A 27,032-nucleotide genomic window follows, 5' to 3' on the forward strand; every position below is an offset into this window, starting at 1 on the left:
TGCTTTTGGGGAGCTGTGTTATGAGCCATAAGCTTGGACCTTTATGCATGCATGTTTGTATAGCATTTTGAGTTTCCATCTTAGCATGTATGGCCACTAAGCTGGACATGGCTGAGGCCTATCCATTTTGGTTTAAGTCCATCTGAGCATTGTGTATGCCATGTGGTTCATTGCATTGTGCATGCCTTATCCTTTGCATTGTGTATGCCTTATCCTTTGCATTGTGTATGCTTAGGTCACATAGCATATATGCCATGTTCATTGCATTGTATATACTAGTTGCCATTTGCATCAAGTATGCCATATCGATCATTGCATTGTGTATGCCATGTAGCTCATTCGCATTGAGTATGCTAGTTAACATTCACATTGTGTATGCTAGTTGCATTGTATCATATTGTTGCATACTTATGTTGTCTTGCATTGAGTATGCATGCTTTAGAATTGTGCATTGTGCATGCCATTAGCCTTGTTAGGTTGTTCATGTTGCATTACATGTTGTTGTATGTTTGTCCCTTGCATGTTTGCATGCTTAAGTCATATCACATATTCCATGTTTCATAGCATTGTGCACGCCATGTTATTTGTTGCATTGTGTTTGGGATAGGAGTTAGTCCAAACACGGGAAATGAGGGACGTTTCATACTCGAACTGATGAAACGTGCCTCAATTCTCGGTCGCCGACACACTTGACTATACATGATGGAGTTTTAGGCTTCGTGTGTTCGTGTGTGCATTCATTTCATATTGAGTTGTGCAATTTGGCTCCTCGGCCACCATGCATCGAGATGCGTGATTGGTGGCCCGAGGGTCGAGAACCACACCCCCTTGAGCTTATGTAATGAGAGGGAGGGTGGTTGTGCATACTTGTGTTGCAAATACTTTGCCATGCCCCTTTCTTGCTCTTTGTTGCAGCAAACCAGAAACCAGTAGCAAAAACTGGTTGGCCGACCAGATAAAGTGGCTGGTCGACCACTTTTCTGGTTTTTAGCATAAAAAGTGGTCGGAAGTGTTAGCATTTGTGCCTTCAAAAACCAATTTATTGACTTTATTAATTGATTATATAAATTTCTTGGCATTTTATATTTTGCATTTTGTATGTTATTATGGGTAATGTTATATTTAATGTTACATATGATGTGAACATAAGGTCCATTGGGTAACATTGTTGAAAAACATGCTAATGGTTAATGAACCAAAAGCTGGGAGTTATGATTTTTTGGTGCCTTGTAGACCCAATTAATGTTCTAGGCTATGGGTGTTGAATGGGCGTCGCACTACTATGGCCTACACCTGTTTTACTACTATATGATAGAATGATTAACTCCGTCATTGAGGTAGTGACCTTAAGCAAATAGGTGGGTGTTATGCAATAAGTACATGCACTGAACAGGATCGGTTTTAAGAACACCTATGGAATGATCACTATCAGTTTAAAAGGTAGTTCTATTACAATACACTTATTTTCCTTTGACCTGAGAGGCTTGTATAAATTAATTATCTATTCATTTAACTTTGACATTGTCAATCGGTGACGCCGAATCAAAGGCTATACACGGACATGTTGGGTTATGTGAGTGGTAATTGATTTATATAGGTGCTTAACATGGAATCCACCATTCTCAAAGTGAGAAAGTATATTCAAACAAATTTTCCTATTAATGTTGGACCAAAAGAAAACCGGCCGGTTACTTTTTTGTAAAAATATTTTATACATATATAATTGTAAAAATACTATTTTTGGAAAATGCTTTTACGGTCCAATTAGAAGAAGGAAAAATTTAGAAATCGGTTACATGAGTTAGGGCTTTTGATAGTGATAAATTTGTCCATACCTAATAGCTCATGTGGAATATAGTTTGGTGGAAGGAAATTTGTGATTAATTGTAAGAAAGGGCCTCACTTGTAATTCTCTACTTTTAGGGATTTAATTGTAATGTGTTGATGGACATTATTACAATTAGTGGAAGTTCTATATTATCTAAAAGATAATTAATGAAAAATTGGATAAGTTGTGTCTTGTATATTTAAAATAAAAGATACATCTTTTATTTTATCCCCACAACTAAAAGATAGAGATCCCTAAGGATCCCACCTACATGCAAACTCTATCATGTGTTGTGTATATATATCAGATGTATTTGATACAAAAATTGGCCATCAGAATTTTTAAGGTCTGTAGAAAATATATACACAAAAATAAATCAAAGAGGGTGCAAGGTGAATCACTTTGGAGGCGAGGCACTTGGATCGCTTGATGAGGTATTATCAACAATTCACTTGGAGAAGGTATTTTAGATTGTGTAATCAGGTGGTGTTTCTTTGAAAAAGTGTTTTTAAAATAAATTATTTTTCCGCAAACTTTCATTGGTATCAGAGCCGGCCACTTTGATTGCATGAATCTATATTTTGTTTTCCATATTTGGATATTCAATGTTGTCTTGCGTAATAGTTGATTATGTCATTTGTGAATATATAATCTATATTTTCTTTTATTAATCACAAAAGAAAAGGGACTGAAACAGTATACAAAAAAAAAAAAAAGAAAAGAAAAGAAGAAGAAGAATGGTTTTGCAGTTTCAAATCGGTAGGCGAAATAAATAATATGTGTGTATATATGTTAGGCACCTGTCACCGTTTAAATAAAAAAAAAAAAGGGTACCGTTTAATCGGTGTTGACGGTGCACCTCAGTTTTTGTTTTTATTAGGGATTGGCCTAAACGGCATTCACATGGAATCATTATTTTATTTTTTTTATTTATTTTTGCTTATTGTTGATGCTTGGTCCATATCCACAATTACAGCTTCAAGAAAAAAAAAAATAATAATAATAATAATAATAATAAGGAGAGGGCTACTGACCTCACAGACACGTGTAACGATGTCGTCCGTTTCTACCACGCGCTGGTACAGGCACAGACTTATTAAAGCACTGTTTGTTTGGTTTTTAATTTAAAACTAAGTTAATTGCTTCTATATTATTTGTTGTAATTCTGTTTGAAACATGACTTATACATTGGACTCGTAATTATTTTTTCTACAAGACTATAAAGTTTCAGAATTTATGAAAAATAAAATATTGTTTTCATTAATGAATAATTCAATTTTTTTATGTTAAATTGCTCTTGGTGGAGCATGACTTGGATTCTAGACCTGAAATTTTTACAGTAGACTAATGCTATGTAATTTTATTTACTGGTATAATTTTTGTATTTTTCAAATTCTGTAATATTTGTTTATGATTTTTTGTGTAATTATTAATTACTTATAATTCTAGAAAATTTCAGAAAATTACAAAAATTATAGAAATATGCTATGGGATTATGTAAATATTGTATACAATATGTTAAGTAGAACTTGTAGTATATTGTTATTTTAAATAACATGGTTTATTTATATTAATGAATTTTAATTCCATGATTATGTATTCTAACATGTTTTATTTTATGAATTACTTTGAGATGTTAGCATGTGGAATTAATGTTTTATCATGCTTTAGACATGCCATAGTTAGTGGGAGGTTGTTTCAGTTGATAAAAATCTTTGTAGATTTTCTCCCGAAAATTATTTTACTGTTGTTGGCATATAACCATATTCATGATTATATATATATATATATATATATATTTTTGTGGGTTTCATGTTACTTATGATAACATGAAAATTTAATTTGCTAATTTATGGAGATAAATTAGTTATAAATATTGTTGGTACCCCATTTTAATAATTAAGTGTTAAATAGGATTATTTTAAGAAAAATAATGCCTATGGCCTTCCATTGTTGGTAAATAAAAATTCTGATTAATTGAGATTCAAATGAAACCAAAAGGGTCAGTTGGGTTTTAATTAATTAGTTTGTTTTATTTATTTTGTAAAGAGTATAAGTGTGACTAGTGGGAGTGTCGGCTAAAATGAAGGCATAATCTTACATATTCATGCTATTGTATCTAAACAATGGCTTGCACTTAGACAAATACTATATGATAACCAAAAGGTGTCATATGAGTTGATTTGGAGGCCAAAAGAAAAATTGGGAGTCATAAATAAATTTAATTTTTCTAAAAGAAAAATAAAAAATGGTAACATGAGATGATATTATGATGGGTAGTAGCTACCCACCCATTCAAGGTATGTTCACTTATTTCAAAAGAATTTTTTGTACATGCAGGATTGGTTTCCCAATGCTCACTATGAATGTTTTAAATATAAATGTTATATTTGTGGGGTTATAAATTGTTTGAATAAAAATTCTAGTGAGCATTACCATAGAAGATTCAAAATCCCGCATCCTATGGATTTATATACAATGCAATACTTATATTCTTCTGACACATGTTTTAATTTTTAACATATGCAGTTAAAAATGAACAACTTTAATCCTTTGTCCAAAATTCTTGATGATAATCGTTTGACTGGATCAAACTATGTGGAGTGGAAGAGAAATTTAATAATTGTCCTCACTGCTGAAATATTGAACCATGTCCTAACCACTGATCCACCTGCGCTTCCTAAGGCAGATGCCACTGATGAACAGCGTGAGGTTATTAGGAAGTGGCATGAGGCAGATGATGTTGCAAAATGCTACATATTGGCCTCAATGACCAATGTGTTGCAAAAGCAGCATGAGGGTGTTCCTACTGCAAAAGACATGATGGTTAACTTGAAAGAAATGTTTGGAGAACAAAGCAGAAGTGCACGCCAAACAGCCGTGAAAGGTTTGATGTCCACTAAAATGGTGGAAGGTACTCTAGTACGGGAACATGTTCTAAAAATGATATCTTTCATTAACATACTGGAAACTTTGGGTGCAGATATTGATGATGAAACTAAAATTGATGCGATACTTTCATCTTTGCCAGATTCTTATAATCAGTTTATTTTAAATTACAATATGAATAAGATGATTGTTGCACCATCAGAGCTGCTCAATATGTTGCAAGCAGCAGAGGATCTTATTAAAAGGAGCCAACCCACTGTGATGATGGGTGAGAAGGAAGGTCCTAGAAAATTCAAGCCTAAGGGCAAGAACAATTTTAACAAGAAACCTATGGGCTCCAAATTCACTGGAAAAACACTAGGTGTTTTTAAAAAGGGCATAGATAAGAAGAAAAGCAAAGGAAATTGTTTCCATTGCGGAAAGCCTGGCCATTGGAAGAGAATCTGCCGTCAGTATTTGGCAACATTGAAAAAGGACAAACCTTCGGAAGGTATGTTGAATCTGTTTGTTATTGAAACCAATTTATTGATTGGTCCTCATAATGCTTGGTGTGTAGACTCTGGTGCGACCTCACATATTTGCAATATGTTGCAGGGGTTCAAGGAGACCAGAAGGCTTAATGAAGGGGAGATGCTAATAAAGTTGGGAACAAGTGCAACAGTTGCTGTAGTTTCCATAGGATTTTTTTTTTATTTGGAATTATCATTTAATAGAACTCTAGTTTTAGAAGATTGTCTATTTATGCCAGACATATGTAGAAATTTAATTTCTGTTTCAAATTTATTTTCGTTGGGATATTGTTTTTCATTTCTTCAAAAGTTGTTATTAAGCACAATAATAAATTTGTGGTTTCTGGCATTTTAATAGAAGGTCTTCACTTTATTAGTTCTATTGATAATTCCATTAATTGTGTTGAGAATGATACATCCACCGGTATGTTACCCCTTAAAAGAAAAAGGGATGTTAATCAAACTTACATATGGCACTTGAAACTCGGCCATATCAATTTAGAACGTCTAAATAGATTGGTCAAGGATGGGCCTTTAGATTTTTTAAAAATTGAGCCTTATCCAATTTGTGAGCCCTGCTTGCAAGGAAAAATGTCTAAAATTCCATTTCTAGGAAAAGGAAATAGAGCCACAGAAGTTTCGAAATTAATACACATAGATGTTTGTGGTCCAATAAATCACATAGCAAGAGGTGATTTTTACCATTTCATTACATTCACAGATAATTATTCTAGGTATGATTAATTGTACCTAATGAAACATAAGTCTGAATCCTTTGAAAAGTTCAATTTCGTAGCAAATTGGAAAAAGTATCAAAGCTCTTTGATCAAATCGTGGGGAGAATACCTTTTATATTATTTTTGAAATTATTTGAAAGAGAATGGTATAAAATACATGTGTAATTGGTTTTGAATGCAAGTGGGAGAATGTTAGCATTTGTGCCTTCAAAAACCAATTTATTGACTTATTAATTGATTATATAAATTGCTTGGCATTTTATATTTTGCATTTTGTATGTTATTATGGGTAATGTTATATTTAATGTTACATATGATGTGAACATAAGGTCCCTTGGGTAACATTGTAGAAAAACATGCTAATGGTTAATGAACCAAAAGCTGGGAGTTATGATTTTTCGGTGCCTTGTAGACCCAATTAATGTTCTTGGCTATGGGTGTTCATTGGGCGTCGCACTACTATGGCCTACACCTATTTTGCTGCTATATGATAGAATGATTAACTCCATCATTGAGGTAGTGACCTTAAGCAAATAGGTGGGTGTTATGCAATAAGTACATGCACTGAATAGGATCGGTTTTAAGAACACCTATGGAATGATCACTATCAGTTTAAAAGGTAATTCTATTACAATACACTTATTTTCCTTTAACCTAAGAGGCTTGTATAAATTAATTATCTATTCATTTAACTTTGACATTGTCAATCGGTGACGCCAAATCAAAGGCTATACACGGACATGTTGGGTTATGTGAGTGGTAATTGATTTATATAGGTGCTTAACATGGAATCCACCATTCTCAAAGTGAGAAAGTATATTCAAACAAATTTTCCTATTAATGTTGGACCAAAAGAAAACCGGCCGGTTACTTTTTCATAAAAATATTTTATACATATATAATTGTAAAAATACTATTTTTGGAAAATGCTTTTAGGGTCCAATTAGAAGAAGGAAAAATTTAGAAATCGGTTACATGAGTTAGGGCTTTTGATAGTGATAAATTTGTCCATACCTAATAGCTCATGTGGAATATAGTTTGGTGGAAGGAAATTTGTGATTAATTGTAAGAAAGGGCCTCACTTGTAATTCTCTACTTTTAGGGGTTTAATTGTAATGTGTTGATGGACGCTATTGCAATTGGTGGAAGTTCTATATTATCTAAAAGATAATTAATGAAAAATTGGATAAGTTGTATCTTGTATATTTAAAATAAAAGATACATCTTTTATTTTATCCCCACAACTAAGAGATAGAGATCCCTAAGGATCCAACCTACATGCAAACTCTATCATGTGTTGTGTATATATATCAGATGTATTTGATACAAAAATTGGCCATCAGAATTTTTAAGGTCTGTAGAAAATATATACACAAAAATAAATCAAAGAGGGTGCAAGCTGAATCACTTTGGAGGCAAGACAGTTGGATCGCTTGGTGAGGTATTATCAACAATTCACTTGGAGAAGGTATTTTAGATTGTGTAATCAGGTGGTGTTTCTTTGAAAAAGTGTTTTTAAAATAAATTATTTTTTCGTAAACTTTCAGGCAGGTGGTCTCCAATTCCAACAACTGGTCGGCCTCCCTCCTACAAATTCCCATGATGGAGTTTCAGCCTTCTGGAGCTTTTTGTAGTGTTCTGAGATCAGTTGCAAACAGAGGCAAATCGGGGCATCGCGATGGATTTTCACACGAGGTGACCAGGCACGCATCCTTCGTCATCCAAGGCAGATTGAAGGCAACCTATTCCATATAGTTTACATGTTTATTCAATTGCTAACTTAATTAATTTGTTAATTAGTTAGAGTTGTGTAATAATTAGCTGTAGCTTGTTATTCATTTGGTTGTGTAATAACTAGTTTAATTAGAATAGCTTAGATTAGCTAGTTGGTTCTGTATTAATCATTCGGACCCTCCGTTGAGAGGGCACAACTGTTGTAAATAAGTGTGCGTGTGTGTGATGCATGTCTTCCAACCCCCATTTCTTTCTCCCTTTTATTTACCAGCTTACGATGGTTAGTTTTAGGGCATGTTTCAATTAGCATCCTTATGCTCGCATGTTTGCATCCATGCATCTGTCTTGCATGAACCGGGCTCGGCATATCATACTAACTACATTGTATTTCAATTCCTGTTTGAATACATGTATCAAATTACATTTCACATGACATTTTAGAATAGCCGAGCCTATCTTAATTGCATTTTGTATGTGTTGCATTAGGCATTCTTGACATAGCTAGGATCATGCATTGATTTCTAACATAGCTTTTGTTTTGGGTCGGAGTACTCGGTAAGTGTTTATGCTTCAGCATCCTTGCATGTGTGTGAGTGAATGCCATGATAACATGCTTGCCATGAGGCTAACTGCTTATGTGATATAACTGCTTGAATGCCTGTGGGTGAAGGTTGGATTGCTTGAAATTAGGACAATTCATTGAAATCCTCGATTTAGCCTACTTGCCAGTAGCAAACCTCAAACCATGTTCAAACAAACGGATATGTAATGCTTTGTTCCAATTTAGGTGATCTAGTCTATACTTGTTTACTGTGCGCATAACATAGTAATTCTAGGTTAAATAACCGGAATAAGAACACATGTGTTTTCAAAAACCAGATTTCATGTTAGTAAAGGCCAATCTTTGATCGGGCGAGCGGGGGTGCTCATTGCATGACCTTCCTCTCTTGTACCTAAGTTCCCGAGCCAAGACAACTTTGGTGATGACAGACACGTAGCCCTAGGCACGAGTCAGGGTTTCCTAAATTTCCCAAACTAAAACATTTAGGTGGCGACTCTGTATCTGGCAAAGTAGTCCATGTTTGGCACTTCTTTCTAAAAAATTGGTTTTTCAAAACGAATTGCCAGATTTGGACTCTTTGGTGATTTATCAATCTCGCATCGCACTTTGCGAGATTAGATTCAGAACCGTGACATTTGAGTCTGAACTGTAGTGAGCCCAAATGAACAAAACAGGATTCTCCCGGGACGCTCGGACGCGTCTACTGTTTCTGGCAACTCTGCTGGGGAATTTAGAAAACTTGACTTGAACTCATGATATCTTGTTTTGATTACACTTATGTGTTTCTTTGCATTGCATTTGCATTGGTGCGCCTAGGACACCGTGTTTGCCATCTGCTATTCTTGAACGATTTGTCGGAGGCTCACTTTGAGAAGTGTGCCATAAGGCTGACTGGTTACGGGCTCTGCCACGATGGGAACACAAACCCCAGTTTTTACCGGGGCACCCTTTTTGACCATTCGACCTAGTGTATATTCGGAATCCGTAGTGACTATTCCAAACTAGGACAGGTTGCTTTCCCGATTATACGTTGTTTGAAACTGTTGTATGCGTAGTGAAACCCTAGCTCCTGACAAAATAGGATAGGGAAACCCTACCCCTCCATAGGGGTGTTTTGGCTCTCACTTGCTTGCTATGTGCTTTTAGAGTGCGTCTCTACAGGAATGCATGTATCAGTCTGCAAATCTGGGTATCAGGCCTGCGGGCGTCAGTGTTTTAAGAATCAATTATATCTGCGGGTATCAGATTCAGATTTGGAGCAGTAATTCGGGAACAGTGATCAGTGGTTGAGAATGGTTCATTCAGCATATGTTTGCTAGCTGTGCGTTGTCTTTATTTAAGTTGTTATGCTATCCGTTTTTCTGTTCATTATTTCCTTATTATGCTTTATTTATCTTTTTGCTAGGTAATTTAGCACAATTGCTTCTGACCAAGAAGATATTCCCCAAGCACTCTGGACTAGAGGTCGTAGACTCCATCAATCTAAGGATCTAATAGATGGACAACCAGTGTTCCATTCGTTACCCCCGGTTGCTAGATGGAGGTCAGTAAGGCGCAATGTATCGATACCGCGGTTGCTAGATCAGTGGTCCTTATGTAGTCAGGTTGAGATTTCCGAGTCTACTGAAGAGACAGATATACCGGTGGTTCAGTTAGATCAGGACAGTATGGTAGGAATTGAAGAGATGATGCGTCAGCTCCAGGAAAGTATGAAAACCATGCAGCAGGATGCTGCCCGTCAAGCAGAATTTGCCAAACAACAGGCCGAAGTCATGGCCCAACAGGCAGAGTTAATTACCAGGCTACAGCAGCAAGCCGGAGCATCTGTTTCACACCAGGTTCCTCCCCTACCAAGAGTTCCCATACCTGGGGAGATGGACGTTCCAACAGGGCCGGCTCCGCCCCCGATCCTAACCCAACCACTCAAAGCACAGACCAACCTGTCGGATTCTCCCTTTGAGTTCAAGGTGGACCCCACGACACTAAAAGTGAGCAAGCTTGAAAAGCTGTTCAAGAAATCTCAGGGTGTGAAGTCCATTCTGGACATTGAGGATGGGTACACCGACTCGGCCGTGACTCTGCCAGACAGATTTAAAATGCTGCACATAGAATGTTTCGATGGGTCTGGGGATCCCATGGTACACCTACGGCTGCTTTCAGATATCTTAAGGCCGATGGGCCTCTCCAGATTACAGAAGCTTTCCCTATTTGGCTGAACCCTGTCGGGTGTAGCGGCTATTTGGTATGCAAAACTGGAAGACTCCGTTAAGAGGAACTGGGAAGAGATGGCTGAGGCCTTCGTGGCTCAATACTCTTACAATACACAGATCGAGATCACAACTCGTGATCTCGAAACAACTAGACAGGAGCCGAATTAGAGCTTTTTCCACTTCGTAAACCGTTGGAGTGCCAAAGCCTCAATGATGACCATTAGGACAACTGACAAAGATCAAATACGGATGGTTGCGCGCAACCTATAGCCCAAGCTCATGCAGAAGATGATCGTCCTCCCTCTCCTCACTTTTGTAGATCTACAAGAGATTGGGGTGCAGATTAAGGACGCCTTGAAGCAGGGTCTAATTGACAATGACAAAGAGCAGCCCAGGAGGACTTTCAACCGTAGTACGAATGCAGGCACAAGCAGTGCTGCAGCTGCCAGAGCTTCAGATGTGAGCATGGTCACCGCTATCGCCCCAAGAACCCTTGCGGCTACGCCATTCACCGACGCATTCAGAAGTAACTCACAAACAACCAAGTACCTACCTCGAGGCCAAAGAACCTTCACTCCATTATACATGCCCCTGTCCAAAGCTCTAGGGGTTTTAATCAAGAAAGGGCACTTGAAGCCCCTAGAGCCGCGGCCATTGCCAGAAGCACTTCCCCCCTCCCATAACCTAGCTAAATACTGCGTCTTTCACTAACAGCATGGTCACGACACCGACCATTGCTTTAGATTGCGTCATGAGATTCAAGATCTCATTGATAACAGGGTAATTATGCCTCTGAAGAAACCCAATGTCACAACCAACCCTCTCCCACCACATAACTAAGCTCCACCTCACAAACGCATCAACTTAATCCAAACTAGGGTTGTGTCATACGACCCTAGCGTATACATCACCCAGTCCCACCTACCCAAACCGGAGGTGTTCAATCCTGACAACATTTACTTGTGCATGTTGGACATCTCCCAAACCCAACTTGAGCCAATAGTGGTGATTATCGAAGATAGGATAGGGGTGATTTCGGAGGAAAATGGGACTGTGGATTCAAGGTCTGAGGAATTTGGGAGCTTTGTTGAGGAGGCATATAATCCGAGTGGCTACATTACGTCAGCGGGCTGGGTTAGGCCGAATGTGGAATTGCCAGTGGGGACAGAGATTTGTGTAGTACGAGAGTATGGACTTGATTAGAGGCTAGATGACTTAGTGGATCTGGAAGAGGACATTGCTAACCTTCAATTTTTCAACGAACAAGATCCAGGAGACATGATAGTCAACTGGTTTGATTTTGATGGGTCGACAGAGGCTACAAGGTGGCTTGATGACCAACCAGATGATGTTGAAGAATCTTAGTCAGAACAGGTCCCGTCAGGGATAAGGACATGAGCTGTGGCCGGAAGGGCCGGGAATCAGAATGCATCGCCAGAGAGCGTCGGTGCCAAGAATTTTGCTCGAGATCTGGGCATTTTGAATACAAAAGGCGTTGAACAGCAGGCTGTACTAAAGCAGTTTGAATGGGAAGGGATCGAAGATTCTGAGAGAGCCAGAGAGGCCAAAGCCCCTGGAGGGACTGAACGTGCTGTGTGCACATGGACAGAGCGTGCTACAAGCACATGGACGGAAGGTGCTGTGGGCATAGGAATAGTTGTAACGGAGCCAGACCGGTGTCTGTCGGTTGCCGATGGCATGTGGTGAGAAGATGATGATCTATGTCTTGCCCACACCAATGAGGACTGGGGGATAACCAGCCGGATGATATTTGGTACATTGGCGAAGTTGATCACATGACTAGGAGTGGGCGGTATTTCAAGCCCCCGTACTTAAATCAACTAGAGGCGTCCAGAAAGGACAATGGGGCGGAGAAGCAGAAAGAAAAGCTACTCGAAGAAGAGTCTCTTCTGAAACAGTTGAAAAAGATACAGGTAGGCATCTCCATCTAGGGGCTGCTTATGGCTTCACGAGTTCATAGACAAGCTGTCCTATCGGCAATGGATAAGGCCAAACTCTCAATTGACACCACGCCTGAGCAGCTGGTAAGATTGGTTTTTCCGGGAGGGGCTTCCCCGATGTTGACCTTTTCCGACAAGGAACTGCCGCCTGAGGGTGCAAATCATAACAAACCTCTCTACATCTCTGTGGAATATAGAGACAAGTGGGTACCGGTAGTTCTTGTCGACACGAGATCCGCTATTAACGTATGCCCGTCGAGGACGACATATGAAATTGGGTTGAAGCCCACAGACTTTGTGCCAACAACCCAGGTAATAAGGGCGTATGACAATACTAGCAGAGAGGTGATGGGGACCGTAAAGATCCAGACTCAGGTTGCTCCAAGACAACACGAGATTGACTTACATGTCTTAGACGTTCCCGTGACCTTCAATCCACTCCTAGGGCTGCCATGGCTGCACTAGGTGAGGGCGGTCTCTTCCACCCCACATCAGATGTTGAAATATCCCCACGGGAAGGGGGTTGCTATAGCTTTCGGGAACTCGTCAATCCATCCGCTGCTAGAGGTGTCTACACCGATTTTCGAAATTGAGCATGGCACGGAGGATATGTTCCTATCAAGATTTACGCTCGCCGAGGCTCGGGTCGTACAGGACATCTTGGCTATTGATGAAGGGTTATATATCAGCGCACAGTCAGTGTACCTCATGAACAAGCTCCAACACATCCCTGGAATGGGATTAGGGAAGAGTGGCCGGAAAGGCATTGCAGTATTGGCCGAAGTGCTGCATAACCCACATACCTTTGGCTTGGGTTATCTGCCCACCAAAGAGGACTGGGTGAGGAGAGGCAAGGAGATAGCTGGGAGAGCTAGAGCAAAGCAGGTGGGAAAGCCTTATGAGTTAATGCACCGACCCATCCAGGGTACCCTAAACGAACACTTTGTCCGGGAGGGGGAGGATTTTCCATTCTGCAGCTTCCTAGAGCCATGGTTGAATGCAGAGAAATGTCGTTTGCCAGTGTTTGAGATCTTCTTTGACCTGCATTTATCCAGGGATGACGTTGCCGAGGAGCAGACAGACCCATTAGCTGAAGTTGAACAGTATAAGGAACTGGATTTCGAGAGCACTGAGATTAAAGTAGGGGTAGCACTGGCTTGTCTACTTTCAGATCCTCTGATCGTACAGAAGTGCTTGGGGGATAACTTCTCGGTGTCCATGACTGGGAATGAAATGGCTGCGAGCCCACCTTCAAACATTTTGGATGCATCCATCGTACTCTCCTTCATCTGGCAGTACGAGGAGGGATTTTTATCAAGCAGCACCGGGTCAGGTAGTGAGCCAGAATCAGATTCCACCGAGTCAGTGGAGTCAGAATCAGGTTCCAGCTCATCTGAGTCTGAGTCCGGTATTCCTGGGGATGACAACCCAGATGCCACAGTCCTGTCTAGGTCGTCTTTTTCTTTCTCTTTTGAGTTTGTTGTAACAGAGGAATCAGACGATTTGGAAGTGATTAATGTGAATGGAGTGGCGGTGGCTTCTGAGTACTTTTCTGTGCCTTTGATTTATTGTATTGATCAGAACTTTCAAAATTTTAATGAAAACGACGAGGAAGAAATTCCTCTGGTTTTACAACATTTAATTGATCAAGAGCAAGAGAGATTTGTTAAACCCCGGGTTGTTGAAATCACTACAGTTAATGTTGGTACTGAGAAGGACCCGCGACTGGTCCAGATCGGGTCCACGTTGTCTTCGGAGGAGCGCGAGCGCTTAGTCGCTTTATTAAAAGATTTCAAAGATGTTTCCGCGTCGTCCTACGAAGACATGCCTTGAATCGATCCTGAGATTGTACAGCACCAGATCCCTCTTGACCCAGAGGCCCGACCCATTAAGCAGAAACTCAGAAGGATCTACCCGGACTGGGCTCTCAAAATTAAAGAAGAGGTCACCAAGCAAATTAACGCAGGGTTCTTGCTGGTATTTGAGTACCCGACTTGGCTGGCCAACATAGTTCTGGTGCCGAAGAAGGATGGCAGGATTCGGGTATGTGTGGATTTCAGGGATTTGAACAAAGCCAGTCCAAAGGATGACTTTCCTTTGCCGCATATCGATGAGTTAGTGGACTTCACTGCTGGGCATGCACTGCTCTCATTCATGGATAGATTCTCAGGCTACAATCAGATTCTAATGGCACCCGAAGACCAGGAGAAGACTGCTTTCACCACCCCGTGGGGGACATATTGTTACAGGGTGATGCCATTTGGGTTAAAGAATGCTGGAGCTACATATCAACGAGCTACGGCCACGATATTACACGACATGATCCACAAAGGGGTTGAGGTGTACATGGACGACATGATTGTCAAGTCCAAGGAAAAAGAGGACCACTACACCGCCTTGCAAAAGTTCTTCCAAAGGATTAGAGAATTTTGGTTGCGGCTGAATCCTCAGAAATGTACGTTTGGTGTTACAGCAAGGAAAATGCTGGGGTTCTTGATCACATAGAGAGGTATCGAAGTCGACCCTTCCAAAATCAAGGCCATCTTAGAAATGCCACCACCAAGGACTAGAAAGGAGGTGCGAGGCTTTCTGGGTAAAGTGCAATTCATAAGACGGTTTATCGCCAAATTAACCTTGACCTGTGAACCACTTTTTGGTCTCCTTAAGAAAGGAAAGAAGTTCCAATGGGACGGCCGATGCCAAGTTGCTTTCGAACAGATTAAGCAATATTTACAAAACCCACTTGTGTTGTCACCGCCTGAGCCGGGGAAACCGTTGATTTTGTATCTTTCAGTGACTTAAACTACAATGGGATGCATGCTCGCACAGGAGTCTGAGGACAGAGTGGAGAAAGCTATCTACTACATGAGCAAGAAGATGTTGGATTACGAGACCCGCTACACTTCGCTCGAGAAGGCTTGTTTGGCCTTGGTATAGGCTACTAGGAAGCTGCGGCACTACCTATTAGCTCACTCTGTAATGTTGGTTTTGAGATTAGATCCCATCAAATATCTCTTTGAGAAATCGGCACTTACGGGTAGGCTAGCTCACTGGTTGCTTTTACTTTTTGAATTCGATTTGAAGTATGTGACGCACAAGTCAGTAAAGGGGAGAGTGGTAGCGAGTTCCTAGCCGATCACCCTGTTGAAGGGGATGAAGCAGTTGAGTACCTATTCTTAGACAAGGCCATTCTTCATGTCGAAGAAGAATTTTGGACAATGTACCTTGACGGAGTGTCAAACCAATATGGGTATGGGATAGGGGTGTTGCTAATAGCACCTGACAATTCCCGTATCCCTCTAGCATTTAAACTCCGATTCAAAGTCTCGAACAACGAAGCAGATCATGAAGCATGGATTGCTGGTTTAGAAGTCGCCCTAGAACTAGGGGCAAAACGGTTGGACGTCATCGGGGACTCGAACCTTGTTGTATCTCAAGCTAAAGGAGATTGGAAAGTCAAAGAAGAAAAGATGAGAATTTACAACCAGACCTTGGACTTGCTGATTCCTTGGTTTGACAAACTGAACTTCGCTCATCTATTAAGAGAAAGCAACAGGTTCGCAAATTCATTACCAACTCTATCTTCTATGATAGACATCCCTTTTGGGGTCCGGATGCGTCTGATCATCATTGACTAGAAATTTGTGCCGGCCTACGAGCTGATTACTGCCATAAATGTGGTTCAAGATAAGAACACCTGGTATTATGATGTCTGGAACTTCTTGGAGAAAGAAGCATATCCACCAGGGGCAAATGCCAAAGACAAGAGGGCAATTCGAAGAATGGCTGCTTAGGTCATCGTCTGCGGGGATAAACTATACAAGAGAGGTCATCTGGGAATGCATAAGCTATGTGTTGATGCTGAAGAGTCGAAGCGCCTAATGGAGGCCATCCATGGAGGAGAGTGCGGAGCGCATACGAACGGGATGATGCTAGCCCAAAAATCCTCAGACAGGGTTATTACTGGTCCACCATGGAGAAGGATTGTATTGGCTTTGTCCGGCGATGCCACAAATGCCAGATCCATGCAAACCGCATGAATATTCCGCCGTCGAAGCTGTACAACATGACTTCACCATGGCCATTTTTAGTCTGGGGGATTGATGTGATCGGGGCTGTCACTCCAAAGAGGTCAATGGGCATGAGTTCATTCTAGTCGCGATAGACCATTTCACAAAGTGGGTTGAGGCCCAATCTTATGCAGTGTTGAAGGCATCACGTGTTGCGAAATTCATCAGGAACAACATCATCTGTCGCTATGAGGTCCCGAACGAGATCATTTCATATAATGGTTCCCCACTTCAAGAAGGAAGTGATTGACTTGTTGGAAAAATACAATGTGGCTTTTCACAAGTCATCTACATATCGGCCACAGACCAACGGAGCAATTGAGGCCGCCAACAAGAACATCAAGCACATACTGTAGAAGATGGTGGAAACCTACCGGGACTGGCCAGATAAGTTGCCATTTGCTCTGTGGGGCTACCGGACTTCAATTCGAACTTCCACTAGGGGGACTCCGTATTCCTTGGTTTATGGGATGGAGGTTGTCCTTCCTATTGAAGTTGAGGTTCTGTCATTACGGGTACTGGCCGAGTGTCAGATAGTTGAGGCAGATTGCCAGCAGAGCAGATTCGAAGAACTCATGCTCTTTGATGAGAGAAGGCTAAAAGCATTGTACCATGTTCAAGGTTATCAACGACGAATTGGCAGGTCTTTCAACAAGAAGGTTAAGTCCAGGAATTTAAAAGATGGAGATTTGGTGCTAAAAGACAACCAAGCTCCCATCCATGACCCTAGGGGCAAGTTCAGACCCAATTGGACTGGCCCTTACATCATCAAGTCTATCTGGTCGGGTGGAGCTGTCGTTCCGATGGACCAAGATGGCCTAGAGTTCTCCCAACCGATCAACATGGACAAGTTGAAGAAATATTTTTCCTGAGAGGTTTGCTAGGCTAAAAACCCGAAAGGGCGACCTAGGCAAAAGTTAGAGCACAGAAAATTTGAAATTATAACAACTAAGCTCGCGAGGTTGAAAACCCAGGAAGGGCGGCCTTCGCAAAAGTTAGAGCGCAAAAGGAGAGAGTTAATACACGAGTGAACCTGAGCTAAACTATATAAGGCCTGATTCCCATGTTTGGGATACGTAGGCAACTTTGTCCTGAAGTCCAGCCATAAACACTTCCCGATCAACTTTGTCCATGTGATCATGTTTGGTCATCTTTGTCTACTCTACGTTCAGGAGCTCGGTTGTAATCTCTAGTGCAGTACAATTCAGACTAGGGGCAACTTTCTAGTTGCTGGGATTCAGGATTATGCATCTCAGTGACAGATCTCAGGCGTGTCTAGTTCTGATCCATATCGAAAATGGTTTTGAAAAGTTTGAATAATAGTTGATTTTGTTCAAATTATATCTTTTTACAACTTAGACCATTTTTGGACCAAACGGGAAATTTTCAGTACCCACAACCTTCAATTTCATTGATTTCAACACAGAGTTCTCCTACTCTTGAATACAAATTGAAGTTGCTTTTCCTTACATTCATTAAGAAAACTTGAAAGTTCTGATTAAAGCAAATAAATCCGGGGAATAGTTAGGTGTTTCTGCATCCCCTCCCATAGCTGGTCGAAGCCTCTAATGCCAAAGTAGGCCCCACCTGTCCCTCTTCATTGAGCCAATCTATGCACTCATCAGAGAGGGTGTAACTGAAAGTGGGAGAGGGGGCCATAAGCTCTCTAGTCCTCCATGCCGTGGCATACTAAGCAAGTTGTGCGCCTCGGACCGGAAATGCATCAGGATACACTACCCCCTCTGTCGGGCAAGTCTGATCATGTCTGAACTGACACCAAAACTGAAAAGGAAAGTAAAAGACACAGTAAGTCAAGCAGATCAACTAAATCCTGGTCTGTTGGGACATGCTGTAGCTCATCGCTGGTAGATTGAGTCAAGGGCACCGCCAAGCAATGCGGTCTACGGACAAACTACACATCCAATCGAACCACCATCCCTCATCAAGGACATCGACCAGACGTCATCGGAAGAAATAGCCACGAGCTGAATACGCCAGGCATGAGTCCACAACCTGTAACTTATCCATCAACCACACCTGAAAAGGGATGAAAAATTAGAGATTAAAGAATAGAGAGATGTACAATGAGAGAAAAAGTGAGAAAAGGGTTTTGAGAGAAAAATCGAGCCTGAGGGCCGAGTGATGTGAGCAATATATATGTAAGACAGGGTGGGAAATATTACCTGCAGCAGTAGTGGACTCCCCGCGAATCTGGTAGTCTCCTGATGATGGAAAGCATCTAAGCCCATCAATGTCTCGGCCAATGTCATCGCAATGCAGCTCTTACCCTCTTTTAAGCCTTGGGTAACTTCAATCAAACGAGTGCTAAACCCTCTGGAGCCTGAGGCAAGCAAGAAATGGGATAGCATGCACAAGCAAAGCGCATGCCGACGAAAGCCCTGCCAATGACGGTCGCCGCGGTCACCGGCATCGAAAAACCCACGAATCAAACTCGGAATGTCCAGCAGTCCGTCACAAATCAATGACCGAGCGTCATGCATAGTAAGCCCACACATTCGTCCTAAGGTTTGGATGTGGCCGAAGCGAAGCTGGGGCAAGATTTCTTCGTTGCATTGGAATTCCATCAAAGCTTGGAAGTCTTCGAAGGTAGGACACATTTCTTGCCCGCCAAAGCTAAAGATATGTGTTACCGGATTCCAAAACCTTGCCGCGACATGGAGAAACGAAAAGTGCAGCGGGGTGCGACTCAACGTGAATAGTGCATTTATACCGAAGACCCGAAAGTTCAACCTTTCTGAGCCGTCTAAGGTGGCAATCCAAGTTGTGAGATTTTGGATGAGAAATGCCTCCATTTTGATACAAAACTGAGATGGAATGAGAGAACCACGAAGCTGGAAACTTTATGGAGGATAAGGTACTGTTGGGAGGACAAGTGTCAAAAATCTAGAGGTCACCAGGCCAATTGGTCGGCCGACCACTTTTTCTGGTCAGCCAGCTAGATTTTCTGGACGGCCAGCCATATAACTAGATTGCAGAACAAAAACTGGTCGGCCAGCCACTTTTGGTGGTCGGCCGTGGAGAAAAACTGGGTTTCAGCCTTTTCCTAGCCTCTAGAAGAGAGCTCCTAGCCTTTCCATGTGTTGGGAGTGCTAAAGGTCCGAGTTTACCTCTGTTTCGGATGTGTTCCCTCGTTCCGCTTGTCCAAAATGCATTTGTTTATCGAGTTGTTGCTATTTGTTTATCGAGTTGTCGCTCTTTATTTATCGAGTTGTGAAGTTTTGCTTATCGAGTTGCTGAGTTTGCTTATCGAGTTGTTGCTCTCCGTTTATCATTTTGTCAAGTTTTGCTTATCGAGTTGTAAACTTGCTGAGGTTTTGTTGTTTCTTAGTGAGTTAAGTTGTTTAGTTTGTTATGTTGGTTCACTACCTGACTTGGCAATACGTGAATGTTCAATTTCCATTCAATCTCATTTTTGTGCAAAATGATACGATGCAATGCTAAGAATACAAATGCAACATTTTTTTGAATGAAAAGCTATTTCATTCCATCATAGCTTCCTTTTACAACATTTTTACAATATGGTGCAAGTTTTAAAGAAAATAAAACTGCCTAACGCTGTACAATGTGCTACAACTACATGTAAAAAGGAAAATAAAGTAGGAACATCTGCATCAGTGTTGTCGGGCTCAAGATCAGGAGGCTCTCTTCATCGTCTTCGGCTGAGCAGCCTCTACCCCACCCCCACCACCACCACCACCACCACCATCTGAATCTGATCCGTCATCCTCGGAATCCTCCTCGGCATCACCTCCGCTCTCAGAACCGGAACCAGAGTCATCCTTTCTGCTTGCGGATGTCTCTGACTGAGGATGCGCAGACTCCTCCTTCTCGCTGGACTCCTCGTCATCTCTGATAGGCGCTCTATGTCTGCCTTGGCTGCGAGTCGAGTCCCCTCTCCCAGCTCCTCGAGAAGGCCTGGATGACCTGGTCTGTAGTGGTGGGACCTGAAAAAGGCATTTTAAATACATCAGCCAAAGTATGTATATCAGATGTAGATACGAGAATGCTGCATAAAGTGTGTACATGCAGATACAGTATGTGAATGTGGTGTGTCAGATGTGTTCTACACATGCAATCAATCAATGTAGTGAAATGTTCAAATTCAGTATGTGATCAGAAGTATGATAAATGCAAGGAGATTGAAAAGTACTGAGATGCCAGCGGCGAATAGCAGCGTCTCCCTCCGCAGGACCATGCTCTCGAACGAGGCCACCACTCTGAGTAGCCCCTCAGTATACTCTCTGGGTGGCTGTAGATACAAGTGCAAGTCACTAGTGAAGGAATGGGTGTCTAAATATCTGAGTGATAAATCAAGACTGTAAAACATACCAGTGGTGAGTCAGGGTCACTGATGTATCGGTGATCCAGCCGTGGAGGCTCTAACGGGATCTGGTATGGTGTCCCATACTCCCAACCTGTCAGCTCGATCGGGAGATCCGGCCACGCAACATACTGGCAAATTGAGGGCATCCTCTAGCCCTGCCCCTCGATGTGCTAGCCCTGCTAGTGGAAGGGATATCTGTAGCTCGAGCGTGACTCGATGATGGAACATCAGCGGCTCTCCTCGTGGGGGTACAGACACCTGTCAATCGGGGCATCAAGTACATATGGCGGTAGGTCGCATACTCTCCCTCCTCCAGTAATAGAACTACATCAGTACCCAACATAAGGACCTCGACCTCCTGGGAGTGAGTCTCTCAGTGGACCGCATATCCTCTGGAGGTACTGAGGGGATATCCTGAGCAGGGGTGCCCATCTTCTGACACAAGAAGTGATCCCCCAGAAACCAGGCCTTGCCAGCTGGCCCCTCAAATAAAGTCCTATATCGAGAAGCGGCCCATGCCCCAGGGTACTAGAACCGGGTATCTCCTGACAAGGGTGCCCATGGCCGCCAAGTAATCTGCAGAAGGAAAGTGCATAAACGGATTAGATGTCATAAATATGCAAGATGAATGAAAGCCGGAAAACTGAGAGTTCTTGATTACGTCTGTCGCTCGTACAGTGTCGAAGAGCTGCCATAGGTATAGCAGAGTCTCCCGAGGCCTCGGCCGGCACCGACCCTCAAATTTGCAAGAGAAAGGGATCTCCAGAGGTACCTCAACCTTGAGCTCAGGAGCCAGTGTCGGGAAGTAGGCGTAAATCCATAATTGTGAAAGACAAGACAGTCGCTGTCAGTATACAGAATGTATAAGGGAGTACAGAATGCTGAGTGCAGAATGTAGAATATAGAAAGTAATGTGTGCCGTGTGCAGTGTACAGGTACTGAAGAGCAGAAATGTAAATCAAAGAGAACAGAACATACCTCCCAGGCTTGCCAGTAGCCACCTACTATGTTCCCCCACCCGCGGGAGGTCGCGCTCATGTAGCAATAAAGGGTAGCGAGGCCAGTGCCACCCCAATTGTACTGACTGACCTGTGATAGGTCTACCAAAGCATTGAGCAAATAAAGTCCAACTGTGTTCCCCCTGTCAGAAAACAGAGTGGTCCCAAGGAGGAACATCAAAAAACCCCGAGCATACTACTGTATGGCCTCGACGGTCTCGGGCAAAGTCCTCCTGAACCGCTCAGAAAAGCAGGTGTACCTAACCCTACCTGATGATCTGTCGATCGGCGGGTGGGCTCCCAGCAGATAAATCCAAGCAACCTCCCACTCGCCTATATCTGCATCATAGGGGATTGGTCGGCCAGCCACATCAAGGGCCGTCAGCATGGAGAAATCATATGGGGTCTTCGTCATGTCCCCAGTAGATGAAAAATGGAACGAGTTGGTAGTGTCCCACCATCTCTCCACAAGTGCCCCCATTAGAGTCCTACTTGCTGGATGACGCGATAAGCCCGCACAGAAAGGTCCAAATCCTGCCTTATCCACGATACGGCGAACAGCATCTGGGAGCTCCATATACCACTCCCTAGCAATGATAGATCCATAACCCCGTGTGGAACGGGAATATACCTGCATTCAGAATGAACAGATGTACTCAGTTTCAGAATAGAAATGTAATCAACTGCGTGCAAACGAAGTGAATGAGCTGTGTGTTCATAAATGAAAATGTATGGACTACGTATTCAGAGTTGAAACGTGTGGGCTGCGTGTTCAGAGTGAAATGTATGAGCTGCGTGCAAATGAAGTGAATGAGCTGTGGGTTCAGAAATGAAAATGAGCTGTGTGCCTGAAAATGAGTTGTGCGCCCGAAAGACAGCTGCGTGCCCGAAAAGCGAGCTGTGTGCCCGAAAATGAGCTGTGTGCATGAAAATGAGCTGCGTGCCCAAAAATGAGTTGTGCGTCCGAGAATGAGCTGTGTGCCTAAAAATAAGTTGTGTGCCTGAAAATGAGTTGTGCGCCCAAAAAGAATGAGCTGTGTGCCCGAGAATGAGCTGTGTGCCCGAAAATGAGCTGTGCGCCCGAGAATGAGCCGTGTGCCCCAAGAACGAGCTGTGTGCCCAAAAATGTGTTGTGTGCCCGAAACGAACTGTGTACTCAGAATGAATCGTGTGTTCAGAGTGAGCTGTGTGCCAAATTAACAAAATATTGTGGTGAACTGTGTGCCAACTCGGTATCATATCCTAAATGAGTTGCGTGCCAAATCAGTGTTGTGCTATGTGCAAGCCGTATGCCAGAATAAGCAGAAGTACTATGCATATAAATGTGTTCAGAATGAGCATGGTAAAAACATGAAATGTGCAGGAAATGCGGAATACATTGCAGACAATGTAAAAGTGAAGTACGTACCTCTCGCGCCTGGTGAGATAGGTGAGACTCTGGCTCCCATAGCAGTAGGTCCGTGGGTGCTCGCCGTGCAAAGTCGGTAAAATGATAGAAGGTGCTAGGAGAAAGAATGTGCTCCTTTGGGTGGTATGTTGTAGGATCAAACGGTTGTATCCTCGGAGGCAATGACAAAATACCTGGCTCGTCCTCGGCATGCGGAGAACCTCCGTCATGATGAAAGTGAACCGCCATCTGAACAAATTTGCAAAAATGAGCAAGATGAGCCAAAATTGCTAAAAGTCAACAAAAGTCAACTCTCGGGAAGAGAAAAAGTCAACAAAAGTCAACGCCCGAGAAAAGGTGTCAAACTTTGAGACAAACATACCTCAAGTGGTGAAAATGGAAAAAGAAGCTCCGAAATCGAATTTTAATCGGTTTAAAACGAAGAGAATCGAAAGATTTCGCGAAACAACTTCGCGTGCGGCATTGGAAAACGTGTAAATGTAGACACTCCATTTTTTACAATCCTCAAGACTTGGACGTCATCATTTGAACACTCGATGATCATCCATGTTCGTGTTCGTCTGGAGTTCTCGGAGGTTTCGATCATGCCCCTTGCCTCAAGACCTCTCGACTTGTTTGTTTTGTGCTTGGTTGTGCACCAAACACTTGTGCTTTTTCTTCTGAGGGCAGGGAATGGCCTGTTGGCCATCCCCACACCTCATCGGCCTTGGCTTGATGCCACTGGCCTTGTTTTCTTGCTACTGGACAAAGATTTTGGTCCGTCGGCAATGTTTTTGGTCGGCCAGCCATTTTTGTTGGTCAATCGGCCATATTTTCCAGATGACCCCCTTTCCATCTGCTTTTAGCAGATATTTTATGCCAGCTGTCACAGCTGGCATCCACATTACCCCCTCCATACACGTGTACGAAGGGATTTGCCTCTTGCTTAACTTGCTTAGGAAGCTTGGCATTTGAACCTCTATATAGAGGGAGCTCCTCCTCCCTCCTCCAGTGTTCAGAAAAATTAGGTTAGAGAGTTTAGATATAGTCTTGCATCTATACTCCCTTGTTTGATTATATTTTGTGCCCTAAAGTGAGTTTTGTCTTACTTTTGCACTAGAGCACCTAGCATTACACCATGCTTGGGTTGTTGAGGCCTTAGAAGGTTGTTGTTAGGGATCTTGGGCTGGTTTTGACCAAAGAAAGGTGCTGGAGCTTTGTTCCTAAAGAAGGTCTACAAAGATGAGCATCCTTACTTTAGTTACCCCTTTCTTGATTAGGGTTTTAGCCATTCTTGCTTATTGTTTTAAGCTTTGACTATAACTGATAAAATTTCTAATTTTGTGTGCTTTAGAACTTTGTTTAAGGTCACTTTGAGGTTTGGGGTTGTCTCCCCCCCTCCAAGGCCTTGTTAGGACTTGTTTTAGGCCATACCTTTTGGCCATTGTTTTGGTCTTTGCATGACCTCTCTACCGCTGAAATCTAGAGGATTTTGAGTGGTGGAGAGGTGGTTTTAAGGTCCTAAAAAGGAGAGGGTCATCCCCTCTCCTTGTTGTCTTTAATGCTTGCATAAATGGCTTATGTGGTAGCATGTGTGTTTAGTTTGTTTTAGCTCCATTTCAGCATGTATACGGCATTGTTTTGCCATGATACACCTCTGTTTTGAGTTGGTTTAGACATGCCATGTATGCTTCATACACTTGTCTTGTAATCCCATGATTTGGCCTTAACATGCATCATGTTGTAACATGTGTTTTTAGTATGATTTTGGCTCAACTCCATAAAGCTTTTAGCCTTGTTGTAGCATGCTTAAGCTCTTTTTTTCATTATTTTGGTTATGCTTGCATTGTTTTGTATAGCCACCACGCAATCTAGCATGTTAGCTTTGAGTGTCCAAGTTGCTAGCATGCTCTATGTGGATCATTTTAGTGGTTTGGCATCACTTAGAATGTTATTTCAGTCCATATTTCATGCTTATAAACTTACACTTATCACTCCTTTAATGTCTTAAAGAGTTTGTGTTTTATGCCTTATGAATGTGTCATTGCGAATGCCAACATATTTGGGTATTCGGGATGACATCTAAGTGGGTTTTTGGGCTCATTTTGGCGTTTCATACCTCTGATTTTGGTTGCCTAAATCATTCCATGTTTGGTTGTATTAGGTTTAGTGTAACACCTTTTTGATGGCCTTGCATGCCTCATGATTTTCCCCTTTTGTTTTAGCTTGTTTTGGCTTTGGTCACTGCATGTTTTAGGCTCACTTTAGCATGAATTAGGACTGTTTTGGGTCATACTTGCCATATGCTCTTTGTTTTGTGTAGTTTTGGTTCAAGTCCCTCGACTAGTCTTAGGCTTCAGTCTTGAGCATGCCATGCTTGACTTGTTTATGTGAATTGGTATCACTCCTAGCTTCATTTCAGGGCATGTAATGTTGCCACATTTGCATGCTTTCCTTTCCTTTTAAGTGTGCTTAAAGGTTGCCCCTTTGTGCTTAAAGTGATGGGCCATTAGCATGCATGTTTGTATGCGGTTTTGTCCCTTATCCCTTAGCATTTTGGCCGCTGATTTGGGCTTTTTTGAGAGCAGCACATTTTGGTTTAAGACCATTCCCGCCAGTTGTTACATGCTTGCCTTGCATGTTGTCGCATACTTGGCCTATTAATATGTTGTTGCATGCTTAAGCGGTAGTGCATTTGGCATGCATTCTTTTGGTTTTACGTTGCTTAACATGTTGTTATATGTTTTCCACACATGTTGTTACATGATTGAATGAAGTCACATGCTTGTTTGCATGCTTGTCTTTGCATATTGTTGTATGCTAATTGCCTTGTGTAACATTGTTGCTTGTATGCTAATTTTGCACTAGTATGCTCGCATGTTTAGGTTGCATAGCATCGAGCATGCATTCCTTGCCTCTTGATCAATCAGGATAGAGGTTGGGGCCCCTTACGTGTTATGTGCACTTCATTCCATATTGATTTGCACACTTGGCTCCTTTGGCAATCATGCATCGAAATGCGTGATTGGTGGCCTGAGGGTCGAGAAGCATACTCTTTTGAGTCTCAGACATGATAAGGAGGGTGGTGGTGCAAACATTGCTTTGAAAACGTATTACCATGTTTTGTCTGTCCTCTGCTGCAGCAAAACAGGTTTCTGTGGGAAGAGATGGCCGGTCGACCATCTTCAGTGCCGGCCGGCCATTAATTGTTAGCCGAGATTACCACAAATGGTTGATCACCAGTTCCCCATGGCCGGTGGCCTCACCTCTTGGTCGGTGACCTCCCAAAACACTCAGGGAGTAGTTTAGAAGCAACTTTGAGACTTGCGCAGTGTTCAGAGGTGCAGAACAGTGTAAATAGAGGCAGCATGAGTATGGCGATGGATTTCCGAGCGAAGCCGTACAAGCATGCATGCATCCCTCGCCTCGAGGCCATTTCAGCGTTTTAATAACTTAGACTGGTTATTTATTTCAATTTTGTTGTGTAATTAATTAATTAGCTTGTTAGTTGATTAGTTAGTTGATTTGTATTATTTATTCGGTCCCTCCCTCGAGAGGGCGTAATTATGTAAGAAGCGTGCGTGTGTGTGATACATGTCTTCCAACCTCCACTTCTTTCTCCCTTTTACTTAACCGCTTACGATGGTTAGTTCTAGGGTACGTTTCAGTTAGCATCCTTATGCTATGCATGTTTGCATCATTCATCTGTATTGCATGCACCGGGCTCGGCGCATCATACTAAGTGCATTGTATTTAAGTTCCAAGTTGAATACATGTGTCAAATTGTCGCATCTCATATGCC

Source organism: Camellia sinensis, chromosome 8, assembly GCF_055761805.1.
Source record: "Camellia sinensis isolate YWXY chromosome 8, ASM5576180v1, whole genome shotgun sequence".
NCBI lineage: Eukaryota > Viridiplantae > Streptophyta > Magnoliopsida > Ericales > Theaceae > Camellia > Camellia sinensis.